This window comes from Epargyreus clarus, unplaced genomic scaffold, assembly GCF_041222505.1.
Source record: "Epargyreus clarus isolate Ecla_fem2 unplaced genomic scaffold, WU_Ecla_fem_2.2 ptg000033l, whole genome shotgun sequence".
Classification (NCBI taxonomy): Eukaryota; Metazoa; Arthropoda; class Insecta; order Lepidoptera; family Hesperiidae; genus Epargyreus; species Epargyreus clarus.
The window spans coordinates 1,224,014-1,234,267 of record NW_027332238.1 but is presented as its reverse complement, the minus strand read 5'-3'; positions in this window follow the sequence as shown (position 1 = coordinate 1,234,267).

Sequence of the window (10,254 nt, the reverse complement as noted above, 5' to 3'; positions counted from 1 at the left end):
GAACGCGCAGGACTCCTCCGTGTCGTACGCCAGCGCCGCGCTGCTAGCCGACTGAGCGGGGAGGGGTGCATGGGGGAGATATACGACTAATATACGAAATATTGGTGTCTGTGTTAATTATTTAAAAAAAATCTTGAGTGTCTTCTTTATTCATGTCAAAGTACGGATTGGTTAGGAACACAACTAATACGCGTGTTGGTTAGCAATAGGAACGTTCGGAAAATGTTTTTTTAAGAGTGTCAAAATATCACGTGGTCTCGGTAACAAAAGCATAAGGTGTGTCGGTTAGCATCGTTTAAAAAATCGGCATTTTGTAAATGTCAAACTACCGGATTGCTTAGTAACATAATCACAAGTCGTGTTGGTTAGCGATTTCCGGATTATTTTTGGACAAATTACAAAATATCAAGTCGTTTAACATCAAAATCGTGAGGTGTGTAACTTAGCTACACAAGTTTTAGTCTTGGTTAGACACGTTATTAACAATGGAAACGCATTATGACGTCATAGTGACGGTAAACGTAACGTGGCACGACACCGTACGTGCCAGCGCCGACTATGGCTGAAGTTCCTGAAGTGTCTTTGAATACGTGTCTTTGTTAAAAATATCCGAAAGAATCTTGTTTTTTAATATTAAAATATTTTAGGAACACGACCAATACACTTATTTCGGGTAAATATTTTTTTTTCGTTTTTATTACTCTTAACAATATTAAAAGTTGTTTTTTATAAATGTAAAAATATAAAACACGACCAATACGCGTGTTGGTTATCAACCTCCGAAAAACTGCGTTTTTTAAATAATTTTTTTGCCTGTTTTGTAATATGGCGTTTTAACCGTAACAAATATAAGAATTGGCAGCTGATTTTAAGAAAATGATTTGATAAAATATTTTCATTACTATGTTAAAATGTGTGTTACAACAACAAATAACTTTAAATTATGTACATTTTTGGTGTATTCGTAACAGCTATGTGTAACAGAACCTATTTGATTTTGGAATAACCTAACCTAACCTAACTCCTATAATCTTCCCAAGGGGGCGTTCAAGTATTACGTAACGCAATTTGGGGGGGAGGGGGGGTCTTGTAAAACGTTACGATGCGTTACAGGGGGGGGAGGGGGTCTTTCTTAATACACGTTACGTATCATTTTTTAGTAAAAAATAGAGAATTAATACTCCTAATTTATAATATTTATATTTATAATAAATATAGTTCGGCTGAACACGCCAAGGATAAAAACTATAACATAACTTTTTAGCGAGTTTAGGGTAAAAATTGACACTTGAGTGTTACGTAACGTTTAGAGAGGAGGGGGGGGGTATAGAAAAACGTTACGGTGCGTTACAAGGGGGGGAGGGGGGGTCAAAAATCCTCAAAATTTGCGTTACGTAATACTTGAACGGCCCCCAAGTCCTATTTTCGAAGTACATAATTTATATATTTTTTCTGAGTAGTTAAATATGTGACATCATGACCCTCACCCCCTCCCTTACTCTCCTGTCACATAATGTCAAATTTGAAATTAATTTAAATATATTTGTTTTGTTAAGCACTTGCAAATTTTCGGTAACAATACTTTTCTTGTTTTTTTTTCGAATTTTCCACAACTTTTTTTCGCTTCTACTTAAAATTGTGACACATTTTATGGCCGGTCATAAATAATCATACATTATAATTATTTGTAATAATAATAATTAATAATATATTAGGTGTATATTAACGCTATGTAACATGCAATAATTAATTATAATATAAAAAAAATACTTCCAAAACGGACGTCGGGTTTTGTAAAAGATATTCGTTTATATAGTGGTAATATACGCATGTATACGCATACGTACCATGGACGCATTATTATCAGTTGTACTACTGTACTGACATGTGTTAAGAAGTTATTCTTCTTTTTTATGGTTCTGTACACAAAGAGTAAAAACGGAACCCTATTACATAGTCTCCGCTGTCCGTCCGTCTGTCACTGGGCACTATCTCCTGCACCGTAATAGAAAGTTTTGATGGAAACTATATAATTACATTAAAAAAAAAAATAACTTCCTACTTGAGTAAATTTACATACACGTTTTTTTTTTTTTTTGTAATATTTTTTGAAACTTTTTCAGTGTTGACCCGACGTCCAAGGTAGTTCAATATATTTAACTGAATTAATATAGACGTAAAGTCTGAAAGACTTTTCTGTGTTTTTTTTTTTTTGGGAAATAGTAATTTGTTGCCAGCTTCATGAATAATTTTTAAATATTCCCAAAATAAAAGGTTTTTAGGTTTTACATTAATTTAATAAAATTACGATCTTAAAAATTAGAACTTATGTTATTTGTCAATAAAATTGATATTCTTTAATATTATTTTTCAAATTTCGTGATAATATGTTCACACTTTTTAGTTGGTTTTGAAAAGCTGGCAACATTATGATGGCCAGTGGCTCCCCTGACACACACACAGAAAAGTTTTTCAGACTATATATTATATATAAACGTAACGTAGTATAGTGGCGCCTCTCGCGGCGAAATTTGGAAGTTGTATATGCACTATGTTAAAACAATGTTTATTTAGATTTTTTTTACAATTTTTTATTAAATAAATTAGCACGGAGTGGATAATATAAATATAGTTATTATTAACTTTTATGTTATTTTCATAGTTTTGTTAATTTGGTCTCATTTAAGGTGTTAAATTTAAAATTTTCGTGTAAAAACGCAATTCATTTATTAAGATCTTCAAATTCGGATATGTAAAAGTAAATATATGGCTGTACAACCAAGTTTTTGGTCGGATCCAACAATTTTGAAACCAGTCTATCCATGTTGTTTTTCTATTATAACTTGTCAATCTTCGGGTCGGCCATCGGCTACTTTCGGGTATCTTCGGCTGTCATATAAGGCGGGAAAATTTTATTAACATTATTTGTATCATATCTACGATTATCTAAAATACACTAAGGCCCATAATAAGTAATTTATCTAATGTTTTTCCGCCTAATGGTTGACATTTGAACATTTTCAAATTTTGATATTTTCAAATGATATTACATGGGGCTCTTCAGAATAGATGCAAAAAGAGCTCTCTTTCAAAGTCGGCGATGCATTGGCGACTCCTCTGGTGTTGCAAATGTCCATAGGCGACGGTGACTTCTTTCCATCAGGTAGCACGTCTGCTTTATCGTTTAGCTCAATTAAAATCGATGTTTGGGATAAATATGGATAGATTGGTTATTAATAATGGACAGTTTATCCTTGTGTCGTTTGTGTAATTGTTTTTTTATTATATTATAATCGTAATATGTCATTTATTAATTTCTTAACAATTACTTTACTTTTACAATAAATGGTTGAATTATTTAGTTAGTTTACAAAATAGGACAAGAAAACAAAAATGTAAAATAAATTTGTAAACCAACCACAGATTGTTATTAGTGATACGCACATCTTTGTAATATAAAATGTATAAAGCACTATTGAAGTATTTTTTCACCTCTAAAAATGCAGTTTTAGAAAAAGAACGCCGTTTCGGCTTCTTTTGTATGGCATTAGATTTACAATGGATATCTGTATGTTACATATTCTAAGACCATTTATTATTGTAACTACTAAAACTGCTTCCAGAAAAATACTTTTTTACGTTAAATTATTTGTTAAAATTAAAGTTTTTGAAATGTTAGTTAACATTAGTGATTTCTTAATATTTTTTAATTAATATTACGTCAGCATGCTTACTGTTTTATCTGTATCTCTTGTATTTGATCTGTTACAAAGTATGGGTGACACTTTCAAGTGTGCGAATATTAGCGAAAAGTGCTGAAAGGAGTTGCGAAGCCGATTTTGTTAAAAATTAAAACTGCATCATTCGTTTTTATACAACGGTTTTATTAACTTGACCTGTATGTATGTATGTAACGGAATCTTTGAACTCGATTTTTACCCACTTTGGACGGTCAGTTGAATTTAAAAGTTTGAACAATTATCAAGAACCGATGACAATACACGATTTAAATAATTTTATCCCATTCTCCTCATCAGGATCGTCAGGAATCAGGATTAAGGATTTTCCTTGTGCGATTTGAGCGTCGTTTTTAATTTTTAAACTATAATTATTTTTAATCCAGAAACGGACTGGATTATTTTGAGAAAAAAATGCACCCTGTATTATTTCACTATTAGATAGTGTCGCCTATAAGGATCAAATTCTGAGAAGTATTTATAAATGGCAAACTAAAGGAAAAGGCTTATGTTAAAGAATGTGTAAGAAATATGTATTTTCTTGAAAATGAGCCTTTAGTTTGTCATTATTTCGCAGAATTTGATCCTTATAAGCGACACTATCCGACACTATCCGATGGTGGAATAATAGTGATATGTTTTTAAAAATTAACTCATTATATTCCGGTCCAGAAATGATAAAAAAAATATTAATGCAGTTTTAATTTTTATCAAAAATCGACCTCGTAATTCTTTTCAACATTTTTACTAATTAGTACCATGTAGTTTCGAATTTCACTTGAAAAAATCACTCTGTATACATTACAGATTAAGTATAAATAATGTATTTTTATATTTAATCTGTTTCATTGTATTCTTGTGGGAATTAGTTAAAATACTTTGCTTAAAATGGAAGTTCAATCTTTTTATTCGGTCTCAAATTAGCATTTATTTTGTAAAGTCTCAATTATAGTTAAGTTTGCTAATATGTGTTTTATTTCTATATTTTCCTTAAATAAGAATAATATCTAAAAATATTTTTATAATAGGAGTACCAGACGAGCATGCAGTCCATCTGATGGTAAGGTACTGCCGTAACGACATCTGTAATCAACCCCAGATAGGATTATATTCCTACCTGAGGTCGGTCACATGCGCCGCTACTCCTGAGGACTAAGCTGGAACGCCTCGGATAAGTATGTCTCCCTTACCACACTGCAAACCAGAACACAGCAGCGTTTAAAATTGCTGTTATAAAAGAAATAGGTGTGGCGGTGGTGCCGCCGGAGTCGAACCACAAAGGGTTCTACCATTTCAAATTAGAAAATTTATTCCGTACACCGTAAAACGGGGAAAGAAAACATCGTAGTAAACATGTCTACCTGAGAAATATAAAAAAAGTGTTCAAAAGTATGTGAAGACGCACTTGTTCAGCGCAGTGGACTATGGCCTATTCCTTCTCACTCTGTGAGGAGACCCGTGCACAGAAGTGGGACTGTAATGGGTTGATGACATTCAGTTAGGATTCGAAATTTTTCACTTCTGCCGACACTCCCGGAGTGCAACCCGTTGATTTTTTTTATATGGTAATGGGTTGCTTTTTTTTATAATATAGGAGTAGCAGACGAGCATGCAGTCCACCTGATGGTAAGTGGATACTGCCGCCCATGGACATCCGTAATCAACCCCAGATAGGATTAGATATTCCTACCTCGCCTCGGAAACGCCTCGGAAAAGTCTGTCTTACTTACCACACCCTTCAAACCGGAACACAGCAGCGCCTAACACTGCTGTTATTAGGTAGAAATAGGTGTGGCGGTGGTGCCGCCGGAGTCGAACCACAAAGGGTTCTACCACCTTCATATTGATGCATTTGATTCCGTACAGTTACAAAATCACAAACTGTGTAGGTACTCCTATATTGTTCATAACATGATGCGTAATACACCATTGTCGCCATTTAACTGTGATCACCGTATCACACCTACCAGCTGATCACTTTCCACTTGTCATCACACCTGTCACGTAACATTACGCGAGAACTCCGTGACAGAAATACTAATGAGGTTGAAGATACACGACTTGCGATTATGCGACATTTATGTAAGACTTGTTTGATTCGTCTTCACACATCGACAGACAATAAAGTTTGTATAGTCCTCGCCAAACTGGTAGTCCGCTCTGAATATAGAAACGAGTCGCGTCGAATAGCAAATTGTAGGTATTAGTTCACATTGATAGGCAAATTTTAAGTTTGTGTAGACCTCGCCAAACTGATAGTCCGCTCTGAATATAGAAACGAGTCAACGAATAGCAAATTGTAGATATTAGCGGGACGAAGACAGCACGGGAACTCTCGCTCTCGTCCGCTGCCCGCTCTCACCCGCGGGTACATAGCTGCGTTACCATGCCCTTACGTTGCTACGGAGTATATGCTTGTAGTTGTGTGCAACAACATCACAGCGGACTAGCAGTTTGGCGCGGACTATAATGAAGACTAATTTTAACTTAATAAGGCGTTAATATTACGAGTTATTGATGTTACAAAACAGTGAGCCAGAGGTTTATGAGGTTCATATTATATAATGTGCGTATTAGAAATTAGTTATCACTTGCTTGAACGGTGAAGGAAAATATCGTGAGCAAAGCTAAGAGATGCGTACCTAAGAGATGTTTACAAAATCTCAAAGGTGCGTGAAGCCTACCAATACGCACTGAAGGTGGTAGGACCCTGTGTGGTTCGACTCCGGTGGCACCACCGCCACATCTATTTCTACCTGAAACAGCAGTGTTAAACCACAAAATAATATAATTTGTGGTTAAGCGCTGCTGTGTTCTGGTTTGAAGGATGTGGTAAGGAAGACATACTTTTCCGAGGCATTCCAGATTAGTCCTCAGGGGTAGCGGCGTATCAGTTTCCAATCTCAGGTAGGAATCTAATCTATCTGGATTTGATTACAGATGTTCTTTGACAGCAGTAGTCACTTACAATCCGGTGGACTGTATGCTCGTCTGCTACTCCTATATTATAAAAATAGTTTGCACATTACAAATTTATACATAAAAAGTCATTAAATTGAAACTAGTCGCATGTCGCACAAATCGAAATTAGTATTAGTTAAACAATGTGTTACCTAGTACATAGTTGTATAACCTACGGTACTTTGTGCAAGAATAACCTATGTAGGTTGAGGTCGCAGGAGTGGTCGATAGTGAATTTGCAAATAAAATTAAACATTTTTATATGCTAACTAGATAAATGTATAATTACCGTGTACGCGACATTATTAGGTAGTTGCTAAGAACTTGTTTATAAAATTAATGCTAATTTTTATTAGATTGTGGAAGGTAATGTATTTCGAGTGTATCTATTTTTTTTCTTTTTATAATATAGGAGTAGCAGACGAGCGTGCAGTCCACCTGATAGTAAGTGGCTACTGCCGTCTTTGGACATCTGTAATTAACCCCAGATAGAATTAGATATTCCTACCTGAGGTCGGCCACAGATGCGCCGCTACCCCTGAGGACTAAGCTGGAACGCCTCGAAAAAGTATGTCTCCCTTACCACACCCTTCAAAACGGAACACAGCAGCGCTTAACACTGCTGCTATTAGGCAGAAGTAGGTGTGGCGGTGGTGCCGCTGGAGTCGAACCACAAAGGGTTCTACCACCTTCAGGTAAACCAAGGGTTTTTATATTTGAACCTAACGATAAAGCAGACGTGCTACCTGATGGAAAGTAGTCACCGTCGCTTATAGACATTTGCAACACCAGAGGAGTCGCCAATGCATCGCCGGCTTTGTATGAGAGCTCTTTTTGCACCTTTTTTGAAGAGCCCCATGTCATAGCTCCGGGAATACCTCGGGAGGAAGTTCATTCTTATGTATGTCTTATTCTTGGCACTTTTGTCGAGCCACGTGGCGGAATCAACATACCGGTCGGACGCGCAAAGGGTTCCGGATTCGATCCTCGGCCAGACAGGCATCTGAATGAATTGCGACTTCCATTTATTTTCAAGATTTTTTTATTTTTTTATTTGTGGTTATAGAGACCACTATACATATTCTGTTAAAAGCAAGTGTCTATCTATTACGGTTACATAGGTATTGTCTTATGTCAGACGGGCAGACAGCAGTATTTGTAGTTGTAGTGTGTGTGTTGTAGTTGTAAAATACTATGTTCTTGCAAATAAATGATTTGATTTGATTTGACAGCGGAGGCCCCTGTTTTTACCGTTTGGGTACGGAACCCCAAAAAGTCTATCAATTCCAGTGCCGAATTTAGAGGCGGACGCCCTGAGACAACGTAGGAGTTGAAGCTCCTTATTAATATTAATTTCTGAATTAAAGGTGGTAGAACCCTTTGTGGTTCGACTCCGGCGGCACCACCGCCACACCTATTTCTACCTAATAACAGCAGTGTTAAGCGCTGCTGTGTTCCGGTTTGAAGGGTGTGGTAAGGGAGACAGACTTTTCCGAGGCGTTCCAGCTTAGTCCTCAGGGGTAGCGGCGCATCTGTGGCCGACCTCAGGTAGGAATATCTAATCCTATCTGGGGTTGATTACAGATGTCCATGGGCGGCAGTAGCCACTTACCATCAGGTGGACTGCATGCTCGTCTGCTACTCTTATATTATAAAAAAAAAAAAAATTAAAAAGAACAATTTCTTTCCGTCAAGTCTGTCACAGTCACACACTTAATCCGAGCGGGAAAAAACCTATAAGTTGCTGACTCATTGACATTTGGATGTTTTTCCTCTCTTGTGAAGTCCCGGGGCGATAGCCTCACTTAATCTAATCCAGTTCTATCTAGATCACACTTGATCAGCGGTGAACCATGGTCTAAATCTACACTTTGAGATGAGGCACAGTTTATCAGAGGAACAGTAGAGTCCGCAAGCTTCTAGTCCGCTCTGAATATAGAAACGAGTTGCAACAGCAGATTGTAGATATTAGACGAAGAAAGCACGGGACCCCCCCGGCACCCTCCGCTGCCCGCTCTCTCCCACAGGTTAGCAGGTAGCTGCGTTAGTGTAGGCACAGTATAAGGATATATAGTATCCTTATACTGTGGTGTAGGTATCCTTACTATTTCTACGGAGTATATGCTTGTAGTTGTGTTCGATCGCATTGGCTCTCTTAATAGACCTGGTGTTACTACCATCTCTTAAAACAATATTATTGTAATCATACATTAAAATTTCGTACCACGACCTCGTTAAAGTAAGATTGGTTTTATAACATTACAATAAGCAGGTTTGTATTATGTCGGTCGAAATTATTCATTCTTTTGTGCAGAAAATTTAACTTTTTAAGCAAAATATGACAATTTCAGTTGGTTTTATACAATGGATAAGCGAAAAAAAAAAATATATATATACGGTCGAATTGAGAAACCTCCTCCTTTTTTGAAGTCGGTTAAAAAATGAATAAGGGTTTAAGTTTTTTCAACTGCGTATGACGGAATATTTTACTGTTTTAAGGAGGTCGTGGTACGAAACAAAATAATGTTGATTCAATATTAAAATAAAAGTTTTGAACTATGATGGTTTTTATAAGATGGTGGTAGGCCAGTGCTAGCCAGCGCAACTTCAGAGCGGACTAGAAGTTTGGCGCGGATAATAGGTTGACGATCAATTTTAATATAAATAAATAAAAAAATACTTTTATTCTATTAAGAATTAATTAAATCTACATGCGTTAGTCTTATAAATAGACCAAATAAAACAATGATTCGTTGTCCTTCGATCTCGATATAAATGTCAAACAGCAATGGTTTCACCATACCATCCACTTTGACCTTTCGTAAATGTATTGTTGAATGGGACTTGATTCGATTTATGTACTTAGTTTCATCGTATGAGCATTCTTTTAATAATGTTATACTTCTTATAAGTAGACATTGGATTATATGCACTATCAAAATGCCGAAATATGCACTAGAAAAGGGCGAAATATGCACTAAAAAAGGGCAAAATATGCACTATCAAATCACTATTTATTATTAGGTTTTACGTTTATTTACATAAATTGATATATGGTACCAAGTAAATAGTGTCGTCTCCTTAGCCCTTAGTCCTTATTAGCATTACGATAAAGTTTTATCGACAAATGTCGAGTTATTTTTCAATTTTGTTGAACCATGATAAAATGACAGCCATATTTTTGTTAAAGAGTGAACATATGAGAACATTTTATATTATCTCCAAAAAAATATTTGTGGAGAACTAGAAAAGATGAAGAAAATATATCATTATTAAAACTTTACAATTTTTTTAACTTTTCTCAACTTCCTAAAAAATCAAGTCATAGTCATATAAACTTTTAGTATTTTGTAATTAATCGTTACAATAACGTAATCTTATATATAAAATTCTCGTGTCACAATGTTAGTTACCGTTCTTCTCCGGAACGGCTTTACTGATTTTCACCAAATTTTATATGCATATTCAGTAGGTCTGAGAATCGGCTACTATCTATATTTCGTACCCCTAAGTGATAAGGGTTGTTCACCCTTAACATTTTTTTATTTATATGGCA